The following is a 26,159-nucleotide window of genomic DNA, read 5'->3' on the forward strand; positions in this document are numbered from 1 at the left end:
GCAGCAATGCAGGCTGCTATTCTCCCATGGAGACGATCGTAGAGATGCTGGATGTAGTCCTGTGGAACGGCTTGCCATGCCATTTCCACCTGGCGCCTCAGTTGGACCAGCGTTCGTGCTGGACGTGCAGACCGCGTGAGACGACGCTTCATCCAGTCCCAAACATGCTCAATGGGGGACAGATCCGGAGATCTTGCTGGCCGGGGTAGTTGACTTACACCTTCTAGAGCACGTTGGGTGGCACGGGATACATGCGGACGTGCATTGTCCTGTTGGAACAGCAAGTTCCCTTGCCGGTCTAGGAATGGTAGAACGATGGGTTCGATGACGGTTTGGATGTACCGTGCACTATTCAGTGCCCCTCGACGATCACCAGTGGTGTACGGCCAGTGTAGGAGATCGCTCCCCACACCATGATGCCGGGTGTTGGCCCTGTGTGCCTCGGTCGTATGCAGTCCTGATTGTGGCGCTCACCTGCACGGTGCCAAACACGCATACGACCATCATTGGCACCAAGGCAGAAGCGACTCTCATCGCTGAAGACGACACGTCTCCATTCGTCCCTCCATTCACGCCTGTCGCGACACCACTGGAGGCGGGCTGCACGATGTTGGGGCGTGAGCGGAAGACGGCCTAACGGTGTGCGGGACCGTAGCCCAGCTTCATGGAGACGGTTGCGAATGGTCCTCGCCGATACCCCAAGAGCAACAGTGTTCCTAATTTGCTGGGAAGTGGCGGTGCGGTCCCCTACGGCACTGCGTAGGATCCTACGGTCTTGGCGTGCATCCGTGCGTCGCTGCGGTCCAGTCCCAGGTCGACGGGCACGTGCACCTTCCGCCGACCACTGGCGACAACATCGATGTACTGTGGAGACCTCACGCCCCACGTGTTGAGCAATTCGGCGGTACGTCCACCCGGCCTCCCGCATGCCCACTATACGCCCTCGCTCAAAGTCCGTCAACTGCACATACGGTTCACGTCCACGCTGTCGCGGCATGCTACCAGTGTTAAAGACTGCGATGGAGCTCCGTATGCCACGGCAAACTGGCTGACACTGACGGCGGCGGTGCACAAATGCTGCGCAGCTAGCGCCATTCGACGGCCAACACCGCGGTTCCTGGTGTGTCCGCTGTGCCGTGCGTGTGATCATTGCTTGTACAGCCCTCTCGCAGTGTCCGGAGCAAGTATGGTGGGTCTGACACACCGGTGTCAATGTGTTCTTTTTTCCATTTCCAGGAGTGTAATTGCTAGATGAACACTTTCTAAGAACCAATAGCAAAGAACACGTATTTCTCTTTCAAAGCTTATCAAAAAACTCATTTACCATACAGAGACAAGAGCATATTTACAGCAAAACGAAAGCTGTAATTTTAAATTTAGCATTTGAGAAATGTTTCACGTAGGAGGATCGTACAAACATACCGCTGTTTGAGTCTCGTACAGATTCCCGTAAGGAGGACATAGTGATAGACATCCCTGGGGTTAGAAAGCAGCTGAATTGGTTGAAAATAAAGAAAACGCCAGATCCTGATGGCATTCCAGTTCGGTTTTACAGAGAGTACTCTACTGCATTGGCTCCTTACTTAGCTTGCATTTATCGCGAATCTCTTGCCCAACGTAAAGTCCCGAGCGACTGGAAAAAAGCGCAGGTTACGCCCGTATATAAGAAGGGTAGAAGGACGGATTCTCAAAATTACAGACCAATATCCTTAACATCGGTATGTTGCAGGATTCTCGAACATATTCTCAGTTCGAATATAATGAATTTCCTTGAGACAGAGAAGTTGCTGACCATGCATCAGCACGACTTTAGAAAGCATCGCTCCTGCGAAACGCAACTCGCCCTTTTTTCACATGACATCTTGCGAACCATGGATGAAGGATATCAGACGGATACCATATTCCTTGACTTCCGGAAAACGTTGGACTCGGTGCCCCACTGCAGACTCCTAACTAATGTACGAGCATATGGGATTGGTTCCCAAGTATGTGTGTGGCTCGAAGACTTCTTAAGTAATAGAACCCAGTACGTTGTCCTCGATGGTGAGTGTTCATCCGAGGTGAGGGTATCATCCGGAGTGTCCCAGGGAAGTGTGGTAGGTCCGCTGTAGTTTTCTATCTACATAAATGATCTTTTGGATAGGGTGGATAGCAATGTGCGGCTGTTTGCTGATGATGCTGTGGTGTACAGGAAGGTGTCGTCGTTGAGTGAATGTAGGAGGATACGGGATGACTTGGACGGGATTTGTGATTGGTGTAAAGAATGGCAGCTAACTCTAAATATAGATAAATGTAAATTAATGCAGATGAATAGGAAAAAGAATCCTGTAATGTTTAAATACTCCATTAGTAGTGTAGCGCTTGACACAGTCACGTCGATTAAATATTTGGGCGTAAGATTGCAGAGCGATATGAAGTGGGACAAGCATGTAATGGCAGTTGTGGGGAAGGCAGATAGTCGTCTTCGGTTCATTGGTATAAATTTGGGAAGATGTGGTTCATCTGTAAAGGAGACCGCTTATAAAACACTAATACGACCTATTCTTGAGTACTGCTCGAGCGTTTGGGATCCCTATCAGGTCGGGAGGACATAGAGGCAATTCAGAGGCGCGCTGCTTGATTTGTTACTGGTAGGTTTGATCATCACGCGAGTGTTACGGGAATGCTTCAGGGACTCGGGTGGGAGTCTCTGGAGGAAAGGAGGCGTTCTCTTCGTGAATCGCTACTGAGGAAATTTAGAGAACCAGCATTTGAGGCTGACTGCAGTACAATTTTAATGCCGCCAACTTACATTTCGCAGAAAGACCACAAAGATAAGAGAGATTAGGGCTCGTACAGAGGCATATAGGCAGTCTTTTTTCCCTCGTTCTTTTTGCGAGTGGAACAGGGAGAGAAGATGCTAGTTGTGGTACGAGGTACCCTCCGCCACGCATCGTATGGTGGATTGCGGAGAATGTATGTAGATGTAGATTCTATCCTTCGGTGACAATTTTCTTTCCATTTACGTATTCATTTCTACCTGAATGAAAAATGCTCGCACCGTAACAAAAAAGGCGACTACCTCCTGTGCAGAGATAGGGATGTAAAAGAAGCTTTTCGACTTATCCGGCAGCTTCAAGGAATTTAAATCAAGACTTCCTAACACATACGCACTTTTTTACGAGTTAATCCTACTTTCTCAGCACAGTGAGCTCTCTTAGACCCACCTGGCAGAAATCTGTGTGCTTCTAGAGAGCAGGACGCATCTACAATGGGAAGTACCAGGGAGTGGGGGTGCATTTATAACAGGAAGTATCCCAGAGTAGGGATGCGTGCTTTTAATGACGTGACATGACAAATGCCATATTGGATGACATGATGGCATGTGTCATGGTATGCGACGTGTAACTGTGTATCATGTCACTTTGCATTACATAACAAAGGTACTACCACTGCCAAGTAAAAACGCGCGAATATGCCATGATGTTTTGATTTAAATGTCATTGAAGCTGCCAAATAAGTCGAAAAGCCCTAACTCTGCCCAGGACATACTTGCGTTTTTTGTGCTACGATAGGAGCAGTTTTCATTCTGATTCTAACATAACTCTGACCTACCATAACTCTGACGTTAGACCGTCATAGCTTGGCAACCGAAGTACTTTTTTTGTTGACTCAGGTGACGACTCATCTACATCTACATGGATACTCTGGAAATCACATTTAAGTGCCTGGCACAGGGTTCATCGAACCACCCTCACAATTCTCTATTATTCCAATCTCGTACAGCGCGCAGAAAGAACGAACATCTATATCTATCCTACGAGCTCTGATTTCCCTTATTTTATCGCGGTGGTCGTTTCTCCCTATGCAGGTCGGTGTTAACAAAATATTTTCGCATTCGAAGGAGAAAGTTGGTGATTGGAATTTCGTGAGAAGATTCCGTCGCAACGTAAAACGCCTTTCTCTTAATGATGTCCAGCCCAAATCCTGTATCATTTCTGTGACACTCTCTCCCATATTTCGCGATAATACAGAACGTGCTTCCCTTCTTTGAACTTTTTCGATGTACTCCATCAGTCCTATCTGCTAAGGATCCCACACTGCGCAGCAATATTCTAAAAGAGAACGGACAAGCATAGTGTAGGCAGTCTCCTTAGTAGATCTGTTACATTTTCCAAGTGTCCTGCCAATAAAACGCAGTCTTTGGTTAGCCTTCCCTGCAACATTTTCTTTGCGTTCCTTCCAATTTAAGTTGCTCGTAATAGTAAAACCTAGGTATTTAGTTGAATTTACGGCTTTTAGATTAGACTGATTTATCGTGTAACCGAAGTTTTCATTATTTAGGGTCAACTGCCAATTTTCGCACCGTTCAAATATCTTTACGACTGATCCGATATAGGATTTTTTACTGTGTGTTGAACCATTGTGCATATACCATGGTAACGGATAAAGCTTTCGCAAAACAATAGGACGACTATTAGTTACATGTATTTGGCCAACTTTTTTATTTAGTTTTAACCGATTTGCAAATGTCTGAAACATAGAAGTGGAAAGCATAAAAAAATAATCAGAAAATACGTATATATTTCACGTAAAATCCTAATGAAGCTAGAGTTTTGAAAGCAAGTTTTCAATTTTATCGTAAGAATGCGTTTTGTCGAACGATTAAAACCTATCTTACACCAAGGTCCGATACAGAGGTGGACCAAATGTGAACCATGAGCCTCGGTCTAGTCTGGAGTTATTTGAGGTAGATTGTTTCCTTACGTAAAATCCGAGCGATGTAGATACAAATGGTGCCATTAGCTAAGTGCTAATTTCAGCCCAATTAAAATAGTTCGAAAAACGAATTAATCAATTCGCACAATTTGCCTGGGCGCCAGCTCCGGTTCGTCGCTCAAGCCTTGCTTAGTATACTTCAACACGCCTACAATAAGAAAGGTATTTGGATGGCTATAAAAATGACCGCCGGTCCGGGCTAAGCCAAAAACTTTTCCCCCATGATCTAGCTCAAGCAGGAGCCGAGCACCATGACAACCCCCGTCCCTCCCTTCCCCAAAGCGTGATTCTGCGCGCGGCCTTTTCAGATATTTGTTACAGTGCTTCCGCGCTGTAACGATACATCTGAAATTTAGCGCATTTACTTACATTTTCATGAACACAGACTCGAAATAATAAATGTCGACTTCACAACAAATCTTTCTCACCTTTTTGCCGAAAATCATCCGTCATGTGGAGTATTTATTACATTACACACCTACATTTTTACCAGAGATTTACTTTCGCTGTTGAAAATATATTTTATTTTGTACCGCCTCGGTTTTTATGGTGATCATGCATCTGAGACGGAAGGAAATTACCACAAAGTGGCGGTTTTGTCTCAAAAATTTTGACAATTTCAGAAGAACAACCGTGACTCATAAGTGATTTATCATTTACTCTCTCTTTCGTAGTGTTTATCTCGGCATATGAGGCCCGATAATTTCATGATTTGACATTTTTTTTCAATTTGTTTTATTTTTCTACGTGGGCGGACGTCCTTCGTGTAGCCTTAGTCGTCATTTAACTCGTAAGCGAACCACGTAAGTCGTCTGTTTATCGTATTCTGGGGCAGAAGTTCGGGAGCGCAGAAAACCACCCAAAAATCTCTTCCAGGCTTCCAGATCAACGGTAAATTAATCCAACGCATCGCCTCCATGGCTCCCAAGCCAGCGCGCTGCTTGATAAGCTATTCGTACTGGTAATCCTTTATTAGAAATACAGCACACTCATTAATTTCGCGTCACCCGTTTGCCGCTCCTACAACATATTTTTTTATCTTTCGCCCAGCTTAATAAGCTGGCCTAAATGTTAAATCTATACCGACGAAAAAAATTGGAAAACCGATGAAAATTAATGTAGAGTAATGAAATTTCGGGAATACATTTGTCTAGGTAACATATTTAAGGGATTAACATTGTAAGATCACAGGTTAATCTAAGCGTGAGATTAGTGTTTAACGTCCCGTCGACGACGAGGTCATTAGAGACGGAGCGCAAGCTCGGGTGAGGGAAGGATGGGGAAGGAAATCGGCCGTGCCCTTTCAAAGGAACCATCCCGGCATTTGCCTAAAGCGATTTAGGGAAATCACGGAAAACCTAAATCAGGATGGCCGGAGACGGGATTGAACCGTCGTCCTCCCGAATGCGAGTCCAGTGTGCTAACCACCTCGCTCGGTGCAAATGTGAAGTGCTGCTACATTAATAAGCGGTGTAATCGCCAGAACGTTGAATGCAAGCATGCAAACGTGCATTAATTGTGCTGTACAGGTGCCGTATGTCAGTTTGTGGGATTGAGTTCCATGCCTTTTGCACATGGTCGATCAATACAGGGACGGTTAATGCTGTTTGTGGATGACGCTGGAGTTGTCGTCCGATAATATCTCATAAGCGCTCGACTGGAGACAGATCTGGTGACCGATCTGGCCAGGGCAACATGTCGACTCTCCAGAGCATGGAACGCTGCTCAAGAACGGCAGCATAACAGGCCGAATCACCAGGCTGACGTAGTAATCTGTAGACAGGGTAGGTGGGACAACCACAAGAGTGCTCCTGCTTTCATACGAAACAGCACCCCAGGTCGTAACTCCAGGTGTAGGTCCAACGCGTCCATCACGCAGACAGATTGTTTGCGGGCTCTCACCTGACCTGCTTATGACGAAATCATGGCCATCACCGGCACAGAGGCCGTGTTTTCATCATAGAACACAAGACACGTCCCTCTTGCCCGCAAGTGAGCTCTCGCTTGACACCACTGGAGTCGCAAATGGGTCAACGGAATGCACGCTACAGGACGTCTGAGTCGGATCTATTCCTGAAGCAACCGATCTGTAACACTTTGTTGTCTCACTGAGGTGCCAACTGCTGCTTGAACTGCTGCTGCAGATGCAATACGAAGCGCCAGAGCCATACGCCGAACACGATGGCCTTCCCTCTACGTAGTGCAATTGGCCGTCTGGTGTTAGTGTATGAAAATCATTGCCAGCAGTTATGTACAGTGGCTGAGTCTTTCTGCAGTACCGCGGAAGGAACTAGCAGCTTCTCGTTGCCCTATTAAGCGACCTTGTTCAATCTCAAGGTGTTGATAATGACGTCTTTGTCGCCTTAAAGGCATTCTTGACTAACATCAACACACCACGTCCACCCTCAAAGGTAACTAACGCTCACAACCGTTACAGTACGTACTTAAAGCAAACATAGTGGCGTTACTAGTGCCACTCTTTTGCCACTGGAGTGAAGTTTGAATGTACATCATCATTCAGATGTACACTACTGGCCATTAAAATTGCTACACTAAGAAGAAATGCAGATGGAAAACGGGTATTCATTGGACAAATATATTATACTAGAACTGACATGTGATTACATTTTCACGCAATTTGGATGCATGGATCCTGAGAAATCAGTACCCAGAACAACCACCTCTGGCCGTAATAACGGCCTTGATACGCCTGGGCATTGAGTCAAACAGAGCTTGGATGGCGTGTACAGGTACAGCTGCCCATGCAGCTTCAACACGATACCACAGTTCATCAAGAGTAGCTACTGGCGTATTGTTACGAGCCAGTTGCTCGGCCACCATTGACCAGACGTTTTCAATTGGTGAGGGATCTGGAGAATGTGCTGGCTAGGCAGCAGTCGAACATTGTCTTTATCTAGAAAGGCGCGTACAGGACCCGCAACACGCGGTCGTGCATTAAACTGCTGAAATGTAGGGTTTCGCAGGGATCGAATGAAGGGTAGAGGGCTGGCCGGGGTGACTGAGCGGTTCTAGGCGCTACAGTGTGGAACCGCGCGACCGCTACGGTCGCAGGTTCGAATCCTGGCTCGGGCATGGATGTGTGTGATGTCCTTAGGTTAATTATGTTTAAGTAGTTCTAAGTTCTAGGGGACTGATGACCTTGGAAGTTAAGTCCCATAGTGCTCAGAGCCATTTGAACCATTTTGAAGGGTAGAGCCACGGGTCGTAACACATCTGAAATGTAAGGTCCACTGTTCAAAGTGCCGTCAATGCGAACAAGACGTGACCGAGACGTGTAACCAATGGCACTCCATACAATCACGCTGGGTGATACGCCAGTATGGCGATGACGAATGCACGATTCCAAAGTGCGTTCACCGCGATGTCGCCAAACACGGATGCGACCATCATGATGCTGTAAACAGAACCTGGCTTCATCCTAAAAATGACGTTTTGCCATTCGCGCACTGTGGTTCGTCATAAGTACACCATGGCAGGCGCTCCTGTCTGTGATGCAGCGTCGAGGGTAACCGCAGCCATGACCTCCGAGCTGATAGTCCACGCTGCTGCAAACGTCGAACTGTTCGTGCAGATGGTTGTTGCCTTGCAAACGTCCCCATCTGTTGACTCAGGGGTCGAGACGTGGCTGCACGATGCGTTACAGCGATGCGGATAAGACGCCTGTCATCTCAACTGCTAGTGATACGAGGTCGTTGGGATCCAGCACAGCGTTCCGTATTACCCTCCTGAACCCACCGATTCCATATTCTGCTAACAGTCATTGGATCTCGACCAACGCGAGCAGCGATGTCACGATACGATAAACCGCAATTACGATAGGGTACAATCCGACCTTTATCAGAGTCGGAAACGTGATGGTACGCATTTCTCCTCCTTACACGAGGCATCACAACAATGTTTCACCAGGCAACGCCTGTCAACTGCTGTTTGTGTATGAGAAATCGGTTGGAAATCTTCCTCATGTCAGCACGTTGTAGGTGTCGCCACAGGTCCCAACCTTGTGTGAATGCTGTGAAAAGGCAATTATTTGCATATCACAGAATCTTCTTCCTGTCGGTTAAATTTCGCGTCTGTAGCACGTCATCTTCGTGGTGTAGCAATTTTAGTGGCCAGTAGTGTACAAACAAGTCTACCGAATTTCGTTTATGTCGCGCAACTCCTTCTTGGCGTCGCCAATGCAATAATCTCCCGGGTATTTCTTTCCCATAAGCACTTTGTTGTGTACTTCGCGCTGCCGCTGCGTACACGACTCCTTTATCAGCTACGGTAGAGCTGAGTTAGTAACTATGAACTATTCGTCTGCTGTCTTGGCGACGGAAATACGTACACGCATTACTGGTATTCGTGACAAAACAGCAGTGTGTCTCGACTTACACAATGTAGCTGACGGCTTTGTGCGTCTGTTGTCCGCAAGTGTACTTCGCGGAAACGCACAACGCTTCGTCCGCCTCGGCGCGGAGAAAAACGCGCATAGCTCACCTGGGCCGGCGGCTAACGTATGCGCGCGCGGCAGCGGCGCTGGCGTGTGGGCATAACTCTGCGGCGATTGTGTTGCGAAACAATGGCCCACGGCCGGCCGGCGCTATTGGCCAGGCTAATCTATTGATCCCGGCCGGCTGCGCTATGACGGATGGCCGCGTGCTGATTGCCATATATAATATGTATTGGTCATTACGCAGCCGCGCCGCTTCCCGCTTCTGCTGCCTTGGCGACGACTCCAGACTGCTCGCCTAAGACAGCTCGGCATTCCGAACGGCGCTTTACGCGTTCCTCTGCTGAGGAATAATGTCATGAATTCGCCTGATGTTATACACGATGGAACCGAACTCCCCCGACAAAGTTTCGGAGGCTGTATAGACATATTATCTGAGTAATTTATGCAACTGACACGACGTCCTCGGCGGTTGATTACAGAGTAACGGTATAATTATGATTTATTCACTGTGACATCCCAGTTACCTTTGAATCTGTGAAAATATGGTCGTATGTGAAGTATGTTACCGGCAAGAAACAATCAATGCCTTCTCTGCACGATAACAGTGGAGATACTATCGAAGACAGTGCTGCCAAAGCAGAGTTACTAAACACAGCCTTCCGAAATACCTTCACAAAAGAAGACGAAGTAAATATTTTAGAATTCGAATCGAGAACAGCTGCCAACATGAGTAGCGCAGAAGTAAATATCCTCGGAGTAGTGAAGCAACTTAAATCACTTAATAAAAGCAAGTCTTCTGGTTCAGACTGTATACCAATTAGGTTCCTTTCGGAGTATGCTGGTGCATTAGCTCCATACTTAACAATCATATACAACCGTTCGCTCGACGAAAGATCCGTACACAAAGACTGCAAAGTTGCACAGTCACACCAATATTCAAGAAAGGTAGTAGGAGTAATCGACTAAATTACAGGCCCATATCGTTAACGTCGGTATACAGCAGGATTTTAGAACATATATTGTGTTCAAACACTATGAATTACCTCGAAGAAAACTGTCTATTCACACACAAGCAACATGGGTTTAGAAAACTCCGTTCTTGTGAAACACAACTAGCCCTTTATTTACATGAAGTGATGAGTGCTATTGACAAGGGATTTCAGATCGATTCCGTATTTCTGGATTTCCGGAGGGCTTTTGAAACTGTACCACACAAGCGGCTCGTAGTCAAATTGCGTGCTTATGGAATATCGTCTCAGTTATGTGACTGGATTTGCGATTTCCTGTCAGAGAGGTCACAGTTCGTAGTAATTGACGGAAAGTCATCGAGTAAAACAAAAGTGATTTCTGGCGTTCCCCAAGGTAGTGTTATAGGCCCTTTGCTGTTCCTTATCTATGTTAAGGATTTTGGAGACAATGTGAGCAGCCGTCTTCGGTTGTCTGCAGATGGCGCTGTCGTTTATCGACTAATAAAGTCATCAGAAGATCAAAACAAACTGCAAAACGTTTACAAAAGATATCTGAATGGTGCGATAAGTGGCAGTTGACCCTAAATAACGAAAAATGTGAGGTCATCCACATGAGTGCTAAAAGGAAGTCGTTAAACTTCGGTTACACGATAAATCAGTCTAATCTAAAAGCCGTAAATTCAACTAAATACCTAGGTATTACAATTACGAACAATTTAAATTGGATGGAATACATAGAAAACGTTGTGGGGATGGCTAACCAAAGACTGCGTTTTATTGGCAGGACACTTAAAAATTGTAACAGATCTACTAAGGAGACTGCCTACACTACACTTGTCCGTCCTTATTTAGAATACTGCTGCGCAGTTTGGGATCCTTACCAGATAGGAATCACTGAGTATATCGAAAAAGTTCAAAGAAAGGCAGCACGTTCTGTATTATCGCGAAATATGGGAGAGATTGCCACAGAAATGATACAGGATTTGGGCTGGACATCATTAAAAGAAAGGCGTTTTTCGTTGCGACGGAATCTTCTCACGAAATTCCAATCACCAAGTTTCTCCTCCGAATGCGAAAATATGTAGATGTAGTTCATCATATAAGTAAAAGAGCTTGAATTGTGCAATCACCAAACTGTACAATAAACGAAGCAAACCAGACACAGAACCGAGCAGTACCGAATGCAAACTTGAGGGAGAAGAACAAAGGGCGCATTAGTTTCGTCAAGAGCAATGATCATGAGTGAATGCAACAAGTTTGTTTCCAAACAAGACCTTAAGCTCATATCTTCGATATTTTCACTGTTGTGTAGATATTTTCAATGAAATACGTGTACAAAAGTAAGAGGGATAAGGCATCAAACGAGATGCAATTATTTAAAAGATCATTTAAAAAGTTGTGGTAAAATCTTCTAAAAAAACTGTATAGAGTCCGCTTCTAGCTGCTAATCCTCGTTTATTGTGGGATCAAGGTACAGCACGTTTCGCGATAATGAATCGCATCTTCAGGTTAATTTGGCTGGATTACATTAAGCCATAAAACCAATACATTCTCTCAACGTTCTATAAGGTACATATCCTCAGCATGAAATGTAATGGATGCTGGAAGATTCGTCAATGTTCTTACATAACAACACATCATCACTGAGCAATATCACTTGCAGCGGATGTTGTAAGATCCGACAGTAAGATAATTACGGGTCATCACTGAGAGACATACTGATTTGGACCGGTTTTGAATTCCTGAGAGTACTTAAAAAAAGCCTATCTCAGGTGCGACGAGGAAATGATGCCATTGTGTGCAGACGCAGCCGCTAGTAAGTCATGGAGGAAACGGCAAACAGCAAGGAAACTGTAAGTCACTTTCCGCTATGAGTTACTAGCGGCTGCGTCTGCGCACAATGGCATCATTTCCTCATCGTAGCCTTGCTGAATGTCTTTTTAAGAACTATCGGGAATTCAACACCTATCCAAATTAGTATGTCCCTCAGTGATGTCCTGTAATTATCTTACTGTCGGAGCTTACAAAATCCACTGCATTTGATAATGGCAAAATATGTGCCTTTTAGACCATTGGGAGATGCTACTGATTTAATGGCTTGATGTAATCAAGCCAAATTAACCGGAAGATGCGACTGATTATTGCAAAACCGCTTGTACCTTGATGAGGCAATAAATGAGGACTAGCAACTACAAGCGTACTCTATAATTTTTTTAAAGAAGATCTTTAAACTATGTATAGAATTCGCTGCATTTGTCCACATACGAGGATTGGAACTTAAATAGTGGCAATTATTTATTCACAATCGATACAAAAGAGTTACATGTTTGCACCTGTTACTGTCCTTCAAAGTAGTCACCAACGTTGAGTAGTTCCCGTTGCCAGCGATGTGGAAGGCGTAGTATACCGTTAGCAGCTGTTGATGATGCGAATGGGGCGGTCTAAAGTTATAGTGATTCTCGTGTACGACTGTGATGGTGTTATCCTACCGCATTGCGTTCCTCCACGGCAGACCGTCAATGCTCAGTATTACTATTCGTTTTTGGAGCATCACCTGCCACTAGCTTTGCGAAAGGAGCGACGACACTTTCTGCGCAACCGACCCATCATTTTGCACGACGATGCGCGGGCGCATACAGCGCAAGCTGTGGCCGCTCTGTCCGGTCGATGGGACTGGGAAGTACTGTACCATCCACCATACTCCCCGGACGTAAGCACTTGTGACTTTGATTTGATTCCGAAGATGAAGGAACCACTTCATGGCATGCGCTTCAGAACTGCTGCAGAGATTCGACAGGCAGTGCTGCGGGAGTAAATACGTTACGTGAAACAGACCCCGTTTTGTGTAGAGAAAGGTGAAATGTTGAAATTGAGAGCAACGTTATGCCGTAAAGTTTTGTGTTAAACTTGGGGAATTTGCGAGTGCGACCTTTCAAAAGTTGAAACAGGCCTTCGGGGAATATTCCTCATCAGGAGCAGAAATTTTTCACTGGAACAAATCATTTATGTAATGCCGAGAACACGTTCAAGGTAAACTTCGGTCAGGGAGACCTTCAAAAGCAATGTTGATTTGTTTTTTCTTGACAGTAGGGGTATCGTGCCTAAGGAATTTTTTCCTCCAGGACAAACTGTCAACCGAGTGTTTTGCAAAGATGTCCTTCAAAGGAACCTTCAAACACTCAGGAAAAGGGTGAAACGAGTAAGACCGGACAGAGCAGACAAGTGGATGCTGTATAATGACAATGCCCCATGTCATACGGCCACTTCTATAACGCAGTATTTGACCTCAAAGGGGAATTCCTGTTGTTCTACAGCCTCCCTACTCACCTGCTCTGGCTTCTTGTGACTGTTTTCATTTCTACAAATTGAAAAATGTCTTATAAAACTCTGGAGAACATTCGAAAAAATGTGACCCACATGTCAAAGGCCCTACCAGTTGAAGCCTTTCAGCGCTGCTAGCAAGACAGGGAAAAACGACTCCGTCGCTGGTTAGCTGCAGAAGGGAACTACTCTGAAGGGACAATATTTTTGTTCGAAAAAAATGAAAACTTTGGTCGATAAAAAATCAGTCTCGTTACTTTTCTAACATACCTCGTATGTAATGACAAGTGTGTAAACAAACCGAACTTCTGACTTCGAAATTCTTTAATTTTACATCCTTTGCATTTTCCCTCCTCGCATTTGACTTAACTTCTTCGATTTCGTACGGTTCTAGTGGCATTTTAATCCCCACAGTACTGCACCAGCACGAAGATACAGGTTACATACCGCCGGGTGACGCTCCAAACAGACTTCCCGCCGCCCGCAGCTCGTGGTCGTGCGGTAGCGTTCTCGCTTCCCACGCCCGGGTTCCCGGGTTCGATTCCCGGCGGGGTCAGGGATTTTCTCTGCCTCGTGATGGCTGGGTGTTGTGTGATGTCCTTAGGTTAGTTAGGTTTAAGTAGTTCTAAGTTCTAGGGGACTGATGACCATGGATGTTAAGTCCCATAGTGCTCAGAGCCATTTTTTTTAGACTTCCCGCCACTCCCTTCCCGAGGCTACTGAGACACACAGCCACACATTTTCTATTTTATCTATCCGGTAATAAAGTAGCGTGAAAACTAAATATCCCGAAAATGACGAAGATTTCTATAAAACCACATGAACGTAAGAAACGGATCAACGGATCAAAGTAAGAAATGGATCAACTTTTCCGAACCTAAACGGAAAGCGACATGTTTCGCTCATTCCCATGAATGTATAGTTGCAGCCTGGGTTCACAGTCGTTATGCTGAGAAAAATATTGGCAATAGTGAGTGCACACTTCGATTTTAGATCGAGTAAATTACGAAGCAATCAAAGCTGTCAGATTTTGTTGGTACTGCAGTTTTCAAATAAACAGCACAGCAGAAATACTCGCTTTCAACAAATTAAAAGCATTTCTATACCACTACGTTACACACTCATGTCCTCAAAATCATTTTCTACATCAGGAACACATCTTTAGAACGATTTTCCTTACGGTCCTCTTCTGTCAAAATAACTATCTCTTCGACGTACTTGTACGCAGTTAATTCTTGTCAACCCCTGTCCACCACCACTTTCTCTCCCCCTTGTCTAGACAGTCCTCTAGTGAAAGTCTGTTCTTTCTTAACAATTACTGTCACTTTCTTTTCGATCTTCTCTTCCTTCACCATCTCTTCCGTTTCTGATGACTATAAACACAGCTTCAAACGTACTAAACTAATCAATGTTATTGTCATTCTTAATACTCTTTATAATTATTAATGGCAGTTATTATTATTATTATTTTATTATTATTTAATGTTCTCATACAATCTGCAGATACACGTAAGTAGTCCAAAAATATGCACAGACATTGGGAGTGTTTTTGTAATATTAAAAGCGGTAGCCACGTCGAGTTCTGGTTCTTCGACAATGAGGTCATTTTCACTGATATTTACTCAAGTGTTTAGTACTTCGCTTCTGGGACGATAAGACTGAAACTTGTAGAAGGCGCTCACGGCTTCCATTGCGGTTACAGTTTCGACTACATACGAGCCGCTGCATTCTGCCTAGCGAAGCGCGCTGTGTGTAGAATGTAATTGTGAGACATCTAAATGTTGTGGGCATGAATCAGTTCCAAGGGAGCACGAGTTGAAAGTGGATTTTGATTATTATAATGATTAAGTAATTTGTTGTTTTACAGAATACTGAGAAAACAGCTGTAGCTTGTGATTTTTTTTTTCCTGTCTACTACTTACATCTTAATACCCTCCTTTCTCTTCAATTATTCAGTGGGTCATCGAGGTTTTTTTCTTCTGAAAATATGTTCAGTCCATTTAACCTTTGCCTCGCGTACCGCAATTAGAGCCCATTAACTTCATTAGCTCTTCTGAACAATTTTTCATTTCAAATTCTATTTCTATGTTTTTTGTTTTCCAATTTTCTGCAGCACTGAATATCATAGCTTTATCTTTGTTTCGTTTCCTTTTTGAAAGTCAGAATTTCTAACAACCTCAGAATTGATGGCGCTCTCAAAAATTACGTGATGGCTGTACGGAGCTGAAACTCTGACTGACCGCCTGGAAGGTATGAACACAAGTAGAGCAAGACAGCGTCACCAGATCGCTCGCAGTGTTGTCAGTCTCATACTTTTATCACACACCTCGTATAAGAAAAAGGCCGAGAAGCGGAAACAATAATTATCACCAAGTCTCCATGTGAAATAAGTAAAGAAGTAAAGTGAATGCGTAGCCTGAAATAATAGAATCCTTAAACTAAATAGAAAGGTGTGAAGTGCTACAATAGGGACCCAAAAGTATCAGGTTCGATCACCAGTCATTCCTGGGATTTTTACTTTGCAACTTTTCACTTCTTTCGTCTCTGACAATGATTTGTTATTGTGAGGAACGACATCGTGGACTGTGGTTGGCAGCCCAGCTTCATCTGAAGGTCCCCCTATAACTAGCCACGTAACTCAGTCCAAATACCGGCCGAAGGCAGCAGCGCACCACCTCGTACAGGATAACGCATAGTAAAGCACTTTGGCGTTCAAACCAACATTCAGTTTGATGACAGATGTACTTTGTCACGTTTTACATAAAATATAAACGTTTTTACCCTACTGGCCATTAAAATTGCTACACCAAGAAAAAATGCAGATGCTAAAGGGGTATTCAAAAAAATGGCTCTGAGCACTATGGGACTTAACATCTATGGTCATCAGTCCCCGAGAACTTAGAACTACTTAAACCTAACTAACCTAAGGACAGCACACAACACTCAGTCATCACGAGGCAGAGAAAATCCCTGACCCCGCCGGGAATCGAACCCGGAAACCCGGGCGTGGGAAGCGAAAAGGGGGGGGGGGGGTATTCATCGGACAAATATATTATACTTGAACTGACATGTGATTACATCTTCACACAATTTGGGTGCATCAAGAGTAGTGACTAGCGTATTGTGACGAGCCAGTTGCTCGGCCACCATTCACCAGACGTTTTCAGTTGGTGAGAGATCTGGAAAATGTACTGGCCAGGGCAGCAGTCGGAACATTTTCTGTATCCAGAAAGGCCCGTAGAGGACCTGCAACATGCGGTCGTGCATTATACTGCTGAAATGTGGGGTTTCGCAGGGATCGAATGAAGGGTAGAGCCACGGGTCGTAACACATCTGAAATGTAACGTCCACTAGTGCCGTCAATGTGAACAAGAGGTGACCGAGACGTGTAACCAATAGCATCCCATACCAACACGCCGGGTGATACGCCAGTATGGCGATGACGAATACACGCTCCCAATGTGCGTTCACCGCCATGTCGCCAAACACGGATGCAACCATCATGATGCTGTAAACAGAACCTGGATTCATCCGAAAAAATGACGTTTTGCCATTCGTGCACCCAGGTTCGTCGTTGAGTACACCAACGCAGACGCTCCTGTCTGTGATGCAGCGTCAAGGGTAACCGAAGCCATAGTCTCCGAGCAGATAGTCCATGCTGCTGCAAACGTCGTCGAAGTGTTCGTGCAGATGGTTGTTGTCTTGCAAACGTCCCCATCTGTTGACTCAGGGATCGAGACGTGGCCGCACGATCCGTTACAGCGATGCGGATAAGATGCCTGTCATCTCGACTGCTAGTGACACGAGGCCGTTGGGATCCAGCACGGTGTTCCGTATTACCCTCCTGAGCCCACCGATTCCATATTCTGCTAACAGTCATTGGATCTCGACCAACGCGAGCAGCAACGCCGCGATACGATAAACCGCAGTCGCGATAGGCTACAATCCGACCTTTATCGAAGTCGGAAACGTGATGGTACGCATTTCTCCTCCTTACACGAGGCATCACAACAACGTTTCACCAGGCAACGCCTGTCAAGTGCTGTTTGTGTATGAGAAATCGGTTGGAAACGTTCCTCATGTGAGGACGTTGTAGCTGTCGCCACCGGCGCCAACCTTGTGTGAGTGCTCTGAAAAGCCAATCATTTGCATATCACAGCATCTTCTTCCTGTCGGTTAAATTTCGCGTCTGTAGCACGTCATCTTCGTGGTGTAGCAATTTTAATGGTCAGTAGTGTAGCAGAATGAACTTCGGAAGCCGCCCGTGGCGGAAGAAGCGCCGAGGGATCGGACTGTGCCGGGCGTGGACCCGCTGGGGCCCGGAGCCTTGACCGCGCCGCCTGCGGCAGATACCGCTACGTACGCAGGCAGCCGAGGCGCCGCGGCTCGCTCGGACAGCCATTTCCTAGCGCATCGTTCAGCCTCTAGCTTCTAACCCGACACTTGTTAAGATTGTGGTATGGCATACTGTCGTCGACTAAGCGATCTATTTTTCATGGGGAAAAGTCCGACAACCATTCCCTACCTATAAGATCCTCATCTGACACATCGTCATCTACGCACTTGTTGCATGTACCTCCGCTCCTTCCAAGTTTCCTTGCAGCTTCCTGGAAAGACATCTACACCTGCATCTACGCACACACATCACGCAAACCACCGTACGGTCCGTAGTGGAAGGTACCATGTACTACGAGGGTCACTCCAAAAGAAATGCACACTATTTTTGTAAACATACAGTTTTCATTCTGCATGTCTGAAAGTTTTACAGCGTGTAGATACATCCTTACCGCTTGTTTCAAACTTAGTTCAACCTGTTCCCGCAAGTGGCGCCGTTACAGCATGTCTTCAAGATGGCTGCTACACATGACGTTCGTCAGAAGCAATGTACTGTCATAGAATTCCTTTGCTGTGAAAACGAGACAGTGGGAAACATCCACAAGAGGTTGAAAAAGGTGTATGGAGATGCTGCTGTCGATCGCAGCACAGTTAGTCGGTGGACAAGCAGGTTGCGTGATGAAAGCGGGCACGGCAATATTGAGGATTGTCCTCGCAGTGGCAGGCCTCGTACTGCACACACTCCTGACAATGTGCAGAGTCAACGAATTGGTGGCTGCTGACAGACGCATCACAATGAACTAATTGTCGCGCTACGTTCGGATAGGGGAAGGAAGTGTTTGCAGAATATTGAAAGTGTAGGCGTTAAAAAAGATTTGTGCCAGATGGGTTCCCAGGATGTTGACAGTGGCTCACAAAAGAACAAGAAAAACGGTATGCAGCGAACTTTTGGAACAGTACGAGAATGGTGGAGATGAATTTCTTGGAAGAATTGTGACAAGTGATGAAACATGGCTCCATCATTTTTCCAAATTCACTCAAGAAAAAACAATTCAAAACCACACCTTCTGCCGGTAAAGTTATGGCTACGGTGTTTTTCGATTCCGAAGGACTTTTGCTTGTGGACATCGTGCCAAGTGGAACCACCATAAATTCTGATGCATATGTGACGACACTGAAGAAACCTCCATCTCGACTGAGTCGTGTTCGACCACGTCGGCAAAAGCAGGATGTTTTGCTGTTGTACGACAATGCACGGTCGCATGACAGTCAAAAAACCATGGAAGCGATCACAAAACTCGGATGGACAACACTGAAACACCCGCCTTGCAGTCCTGACCTGGCTCCATGTGACTCTCATCTCTTTGGGAAACTGAAAGAGTCTCTTCGTGGAACAAGGTTTGAAAATGATGACTCCCTTGTGCACGCTGCCAAACAGTGGCTCCAACAGGTTGGTCCAGAATTTTACCGTACGGGTATACAGGCGCTGGTTCCAATATGGCGTAAGGCAGTTGAGAGGGATGAAAATTATGTGGAGAAATGAAAATATTATTCCTAAAGGATGTATCTACACACTGTAAAACTTTCAAACATGTAGAATAAAAGATGGATTTAAAAAAACATTGTGTGCATTTCTTTTGGAGTGACCCTCGTACTACAAGTCATTTCCTTTCCTGTTCCATTCCCAAACAGCGAGGGGAAAACAGCCTATATGCCTCCATATAAGCCCTAATTCGTCGTACTTAGGCGAAATATCTGTTGGTGGCAGCAGAACTGTACTGCAGTCAGCTTCAAATGCAGGTTCTCTAAATTTTCTCAGTAGTGTTCCTCGAAACGACAGCCGGATTCCCTCCAGGAATTCCCTTTTGAGTTCCCGAAGCATCTCCGTAACACTTGTGTGCTGATCGAACCTACCGGTAACAAATCTGGCAACCCACCTTTGAATTACGTCGATATCTCACTTTAATCCGACACAGTGCGGATCCAAAACGTTCGAGCAGTACCCAAGAATATGTTACACTAGTATCCTGTGTGCGGTCTCCTTTACAGCTGAATCACACTTTTCTTAAACTCTCCCAACACACCGAAGTCGACCACTCGCCTGCTCTTTCACAATCCTCACACGCTCGTCCCATTTCATATCGCTTTGCAACGTTATGCTCAGATATTTAAATGACGTGACTCTGTCAAGGAGGACGCTGCTAATGCTATAGCCGAACATTACATAGAATGAATTTTCACTCTACAGCGGAGTGTGCGCTGATATGAAACTTCCTGGGAGATTAAAACTATGTGCCGGACCGAGACTCGAACTCGGGACCTTTGCCTTTCTCGGGCAAGTCCTCTACCGACTGAGCTACCCAAGCACGACTCACGCCCCGTCCTAACAGCTTTAATTCCGCCAGTACCTCATCTCCTACCTTCCAAACTTCACAGAAGCTCTCCTGCGAAACTTGCACAACTAGCACTCCTGAAAGAAAGGATATTGCGGAGACATGGCTTAGCCACAGCCTGGGGAGTGTTTCCAGAATGGAAGGTAGGAGACGAGATACTGGCAGAAGTGAAGCTGTGAGGACAGGGCGTGAGTCGTGCTTGGGTAACACAGTCGGTAGAGCACTTGCCCGCGAAAGGCAAAGGTCCCGAGTTCGAGTCTCGGCCGGCACACAGTTTTAATCTGCCAGGAAATTTCGAACATTATATCTTTGTCCTTCTTACTCGTCCGCATTAATTAACACACTGCCAACCAGTGTGGCCGAGAGCGGTTCTAGGCTCTTCAGTCTGGAACCGCGCGACCGCTACGGTCGCAGGTTCGAATCCTGCCTCGGGCATGGATGTGTGTGATGTCCTTAGGTTAGTTAGGTTTAAGTAGTACTAAGTTCTAGGGGACTGATGACCTCAGATGTTGAGTCCCATAGTGCTCAGAGCCATTTGAACCATTTTGAACTAACATTTATCTACAGTTAGAGCTACCTGCCATTCATCACACCATCTTGATCCTCCTACAGTCGCTCAACTTCGACGCTTTGCCGTACACCACAGCATCATCAGCAAACAACCGCAGATTGCTGCGCGCCCTGTGCGCCGTATCATTTATCTGTACAGAAAACAATAACGGTCCTATCACACTTTCCTGGGGCACTTCTGAAGGTACCCTTGTCTCTGATGAACACTCGAATACTCGCAGTCGAGGACTACGCGCTGGGTGCCACTCACATGTCTGGGTACTTAGTCCATATGCTCATACCTTAGTTAACAGTCAACTGTGGGGCACCGCCTCAAACGCTTTCCGGGATCTACCTCTTGCCCTTCATCCGTTGTGCGCAGTATCAGCATGTGAGAGTTTCGCAGGGGCGATGGAAAGCCAAAGGTGTGAAAACAGTGTAGTGCACCACCATCCTGATTTTTAACACTGATAGCCGAAAACACACATCGCTCACTTTTAAAAAGAATGGCCACACATGAATAATTTTTGGTACGAATACTGGAGGTGTGAACTGATGCAGTGTCAGGGAGTGAAGAGTAGTGCAGTAAGCACGATCCGATATTTTTCTCTTGGCGTGCAACAATGTAGTAGTCTTCTCCAAACGCGTCAGGAAATGTTTGGCCCGTTGTGCTAACCCCGATGCTCGATGGCTGACGCTGTCCTATGGCACTAGTTAATGTTTGAACGTTGATTTCTCGAAAACGTTTGAGAAGCGGGTCGCACTAGGGCGGCGTTTGTTACCTCAGAGTACAAAGGGTTGTGATAGAGTTAAGTTCAAAAATGGCTCTGAGCATTATGAGACTTAACTTCTAAGACCATCAGTCCACTAGAACTTAGAACTACGTAAACCTAACTAACCTAAGGACATCACAAACATCCATGCCCGAGGCAAGATTCGAACCTGCGACCGTAGCGGTCGCGCGGTTCCAGACTGTAGCGCCTAGAACCGCTCGGCCACCCCGGCCGGCAAAATTTTAAGTGTCATCTCCAAAAAGTAAAAGAGGGAATTAATATTTTATTTATTTGCAGGTATGCGTGTGCAGCCCTGCTACATATTGAAATAACCGCTGTTGCAGGACCCATATCAAAATCCCGCAGTCCAATGATAAAGCGGAGTTCATGCGGCAATCCGTGTTCGGTAGCAGTGAAAATGTTGCAGCCGTTTCAAGCCAGTCCAGATGATTTCTACAGCCATATGGATTGGTCTGACACGGCTGCAACATTTCCACTGCTGCCGAACACGAATTATCGAGCGAACTTCGCTTTATTAAGGACTGAAGCATTTCGATTTGATTACACTAGCGGCGAGGATTTCAATGTGTACCACGACTGCAGACATGTACCTGCAAACAAAACAAAAATTAATTCCCTTACTTCATTTTTTGGAGGTGATGTTTAAAACCTTACGTCAATCCCTCGTATGTACTTCAATCGCGTAAAAGCCTTGCAAAACTGGGGACCCACTGGGTGAGTGCTACCCTTATTAGTGAAGTCGATGACTTGTTCGATGTCAACAGTGCATCCGCAAGCCGCTTAAAGAGGTGAGTTCGGAATTTTGGTTGTTATTAACCTTTTTCATTAGATTCAAACAATACGCTTGGCCCGGTCCTCAACATCTGCACATAAACAGTTCCAGGTCCTGTTATTTTGCCATTTTTGAACTGTTTAACTATAATCTGTACTCCGCTGTTGTTATCTCGTGGATTTCTGTGTTATGTTCGTTGCCTGCAAAGGAGTATATATCTTGAAATTCGGATCTATCTTCTTTAAACAGCATATCTTATATCTATCTAGGCTTATCAGCTGTAAGATTATACTACTTCTGTCACTTCTTCTTAGCTGTTTTATCACCATCGGTGCTTCTTTGAACTTTAAACTCCCTATGTAGTTATTTAATCTCTGTCTTAGCAGAGATGAAATCTCTGTCGAGCTTAAGAAAGGTTTCATCACAAACATACTCGTATTTATAAAAGAAAGCAACGATTACTGCGCAAAATATCGAGACATCACAATTCTCAGTTCTATATCGAGACAATAAGATAAAATCGTTAAGGTTAGGAATAAGATATATTTTGAGGAAGTGGAAGTGGCTTCCGGGCAGGAGGGTTCTGTAAACTGCAGCATTAGACAGGTGACGACAAAAGAATGGCACATAACTTGGACACACATTCTTTTATAGACTTGCAGAAGGCCTATGTGTGTACCTTTTTCTAGGACGTGGGAAGTAATGAATAACCAAAAAATTCATAAATGTTACGTAAAAGCTGTTAGAAATCTATATTCAGATATTAATTCTCGTTTTCAAATTGGGAACTTCCTATCACTGAACCTTTAGGTTAGCAAAGGACTGAGACAAAGATCCTTATTAGCACCTATGCTCTTCAAAATATTTTTGAACGAAACACTGTAACTGGAGGAGGAAGTGCAGAAGGTTGGGAATTAGAGTAGGGGATGACAGCCTGTTTTCCTTAAATTTCGACGACGATCAGGTCACTTTCGGCGAGGAAGAAGAGGATGTGTCTTGTATGTTAACAAAGCTTAAGTACAAATATGAGCTGTGGGCATTGAAATTAATCTTACTGAGACTGAATTCTTGGTTGTCGGAGGCATAGGAACTTGTAATGGATGATGGATCTACAGTAAAGTGTAGACGATCATACTGTATAAATATTTTTAGGGACAATCATTTCGGATAAAGGAGGAAGCAACGAGAAAATACAGCATAGAACAGGAAAGGGAAAGGTGGCAACTAAGCAGTTACATTTCATTATTTGGAATAAAACTACGTCAAAATAATTATTTATTTCAAGTTTCTGCTACCAGTCACTTTTTATTTTATGCTTAATCTAACATAATACAATGCGTTTCGAACATGTTCTGTTCATCTTCAAACGTTTATACATACATACATACATATAGAGACATGTTACTTAAAAATAAATAGTCTTAAACTAGATTAATCTAGAACTCAATGTAAGTAACATTTCTCTATATGTTTGTGTGTATGTATGTACAAACGCCTGAAGATGAACAGAACATGTTCGAAACGCGTAGCATTATGTTAGATTAAGCATAAAATAAAAAGTGACTGGTAGCAGAAACTTGAAATAAATAATTATCCCACGCAGTAACGGTGCACAAACATAGCCATTATGGCTGAAAATAATTACGTCAAAATATTTGAAAAGGGGGTCAGACGAAACTATAGTTGATAGCGTTGCTCTGTATGGTGCTCAGTTGTAGGAGATCATCAGGATCAATGACAAAAAATTAAAGGGAACGTAAATGGAGTTTTGGAGACGAAGTTGTGAAATAACAAGAAGAGACAAAATAAGAAACGAAGTGCTACGAGTACAGATAGGAGTTACCAAGGATATTGTAGACACAATTGAAAACAAACGGCTAATATGGCATGGAAATCTCAGAAGAATACCATAGGAAAGATATCCTTCCAGAATATGGCACTGGAGGCCTGCACAACACAGAAAAACAGCAAGACCCCTGCTACATTCGAACGACGGGGTGAGACGTACGATGCAGGACAGAAATATAGGATTGGCAAGACAGAAGATGAAAACCTAGATGCGCATGGTGTGGGAAATTCACAGGTAGAGGAAGAAGACTTTTTTCATCTTATAAGTTCAGTGGACTGTTCCAGCAATGACCGACTGAAAGTTGAAATAAGTGGTTCATGTAATGTTAAAACAACAGCTGATTGCTCAAACTGGGGGACTATCAAGTACGGGGTCCCACAGGGTTCGGTCTTAGGTCCTTTACTGTTCTTGATATACATTAATGACTTACCATTCCACATTGATGAAGATACAAAGTTAGTTCTTTTTGCTGATGATACAAGTATAGTAATAACATCCAAAAACCGAGAACTAAGTGATGTAATTGTAAATGATGTTTTTCACAAAATTATTAAGTGGTTCTCAGCAAACGGACTCTCTTTAAATTTTGATAAAACACAGTATATACAGTTCCGTACAGTAAATGGCACAACTCCAGTAATAAATATAGACTTTGAACAGAAGTCTGTAGCTAAGGTAGAATTTTCAAAATTTTTAGGTGTGTCCATTGATGAGAGGTTAAATTGGAAGCAACACATTGATGGTCTGCTGAAACGTCTGAGTTCAGCTACGTATGCTATTAGGGTTATTGCAAATTTTGGTGATAAGAATCTCAGTAAATTAGCTTACTATGCTTACTTTCATTCACTGCTTTCGTATGGCATCATACTCTGGGGTAATTCATCGTTGAGTAGAAAAGTATTCATTGGTCAAAAACGTGTAATCAGAATAATTGTTGGAGCCCACCCACGGTCATCCTGCAGACATCTATTTAAGGATCTAGGGATCCTCACAGTAACCTCACAGTATATATATTCACTTATGAAATTTGTTGTTAATAATCCAACCCAGTTCAAAAGTAATAGCAGGGTGCATAGCTATAACACCAGGAGAAAGGATGATCTTCACTACGCAGGGTTAAATCTGACTTTGGCACAGAAAGGGGTAAATTATGCTGCCACAAAAGTCTTTGGTCAACAACCAAACAGCATCAAAAGCCTGACATAGCCAACCAACATTTAAAAATAAATTAAAAGAATTTCTAGATGACAATTCCTTCTATTCATTGGCTGAATTTTTAGATATAAATTAAGGAAAAAAAAACTTAAACATTAGTGTCATGCAATATTTTGTGTAATGTAATATCTTGTACAGACATCTTTTATTAATCTGACACGTTCCACATCATTACGAAGTGTTGTATTCATGATCTATGGAACAAGTATTAATCTAATCTAATCTAAACAGTCAGGGACTCATCAGCCAAATATCAGGCGAAATGATAGTGGGGCAGACAGTCCCAATTGGCAATTCTAGGAGGAGAATTCCAGTTTTGCCAGTCGCCTTCCAACCGAGGGCCACTTCCGGAAATCTTAGTAAGGGCCTCGGGATGGGAACTATATTTAATTAAGTTCTGGGACAGTATGACCCGGACAGAAAGTCCGTATGTAGAGAGTAAAGCTGCTCGACGTGTGCAACGTACGTACCCGTCGGTTCAAGAGCTGCCTCGGGAAGTTGAATTATGCTGTACGGTGGGTACAGCTGATGCGGGGAGACGGGGAGAGAGAACGGGCCTAATGAAGTGGCTGGCCGTAGCGGGCGTGCCGGCGCGCACGCGAGCTGCCGCGTGCTGCCGGGTCAGCGACCGCGGCGCAGCGCGGACCAGCACGGCACCGCCGCCTCCGCAGATAAGCCGGCCAGCCGCCGCCATTTTGTCATCACTCGCACCACACCACGCAGCTACGCCACCGTACCTGTGCTGCTTC

This window comes from Schistocerca americana, chromosome 2 (genome assembly GCF_021461395.2).
Source record: "Schistocerca americana isolate TAMUIC-IGC-003095 chromosome 2, iqSchAmer2.1, whole genome shotgun sequence".
NCBI classification, from domain to species: domain Eukaryota; kingdom Metazoa; phylum Arthropoda; class Insecta; order Orthoptera; family Acrididae; genus Schistocerca; species Schistocerca americana.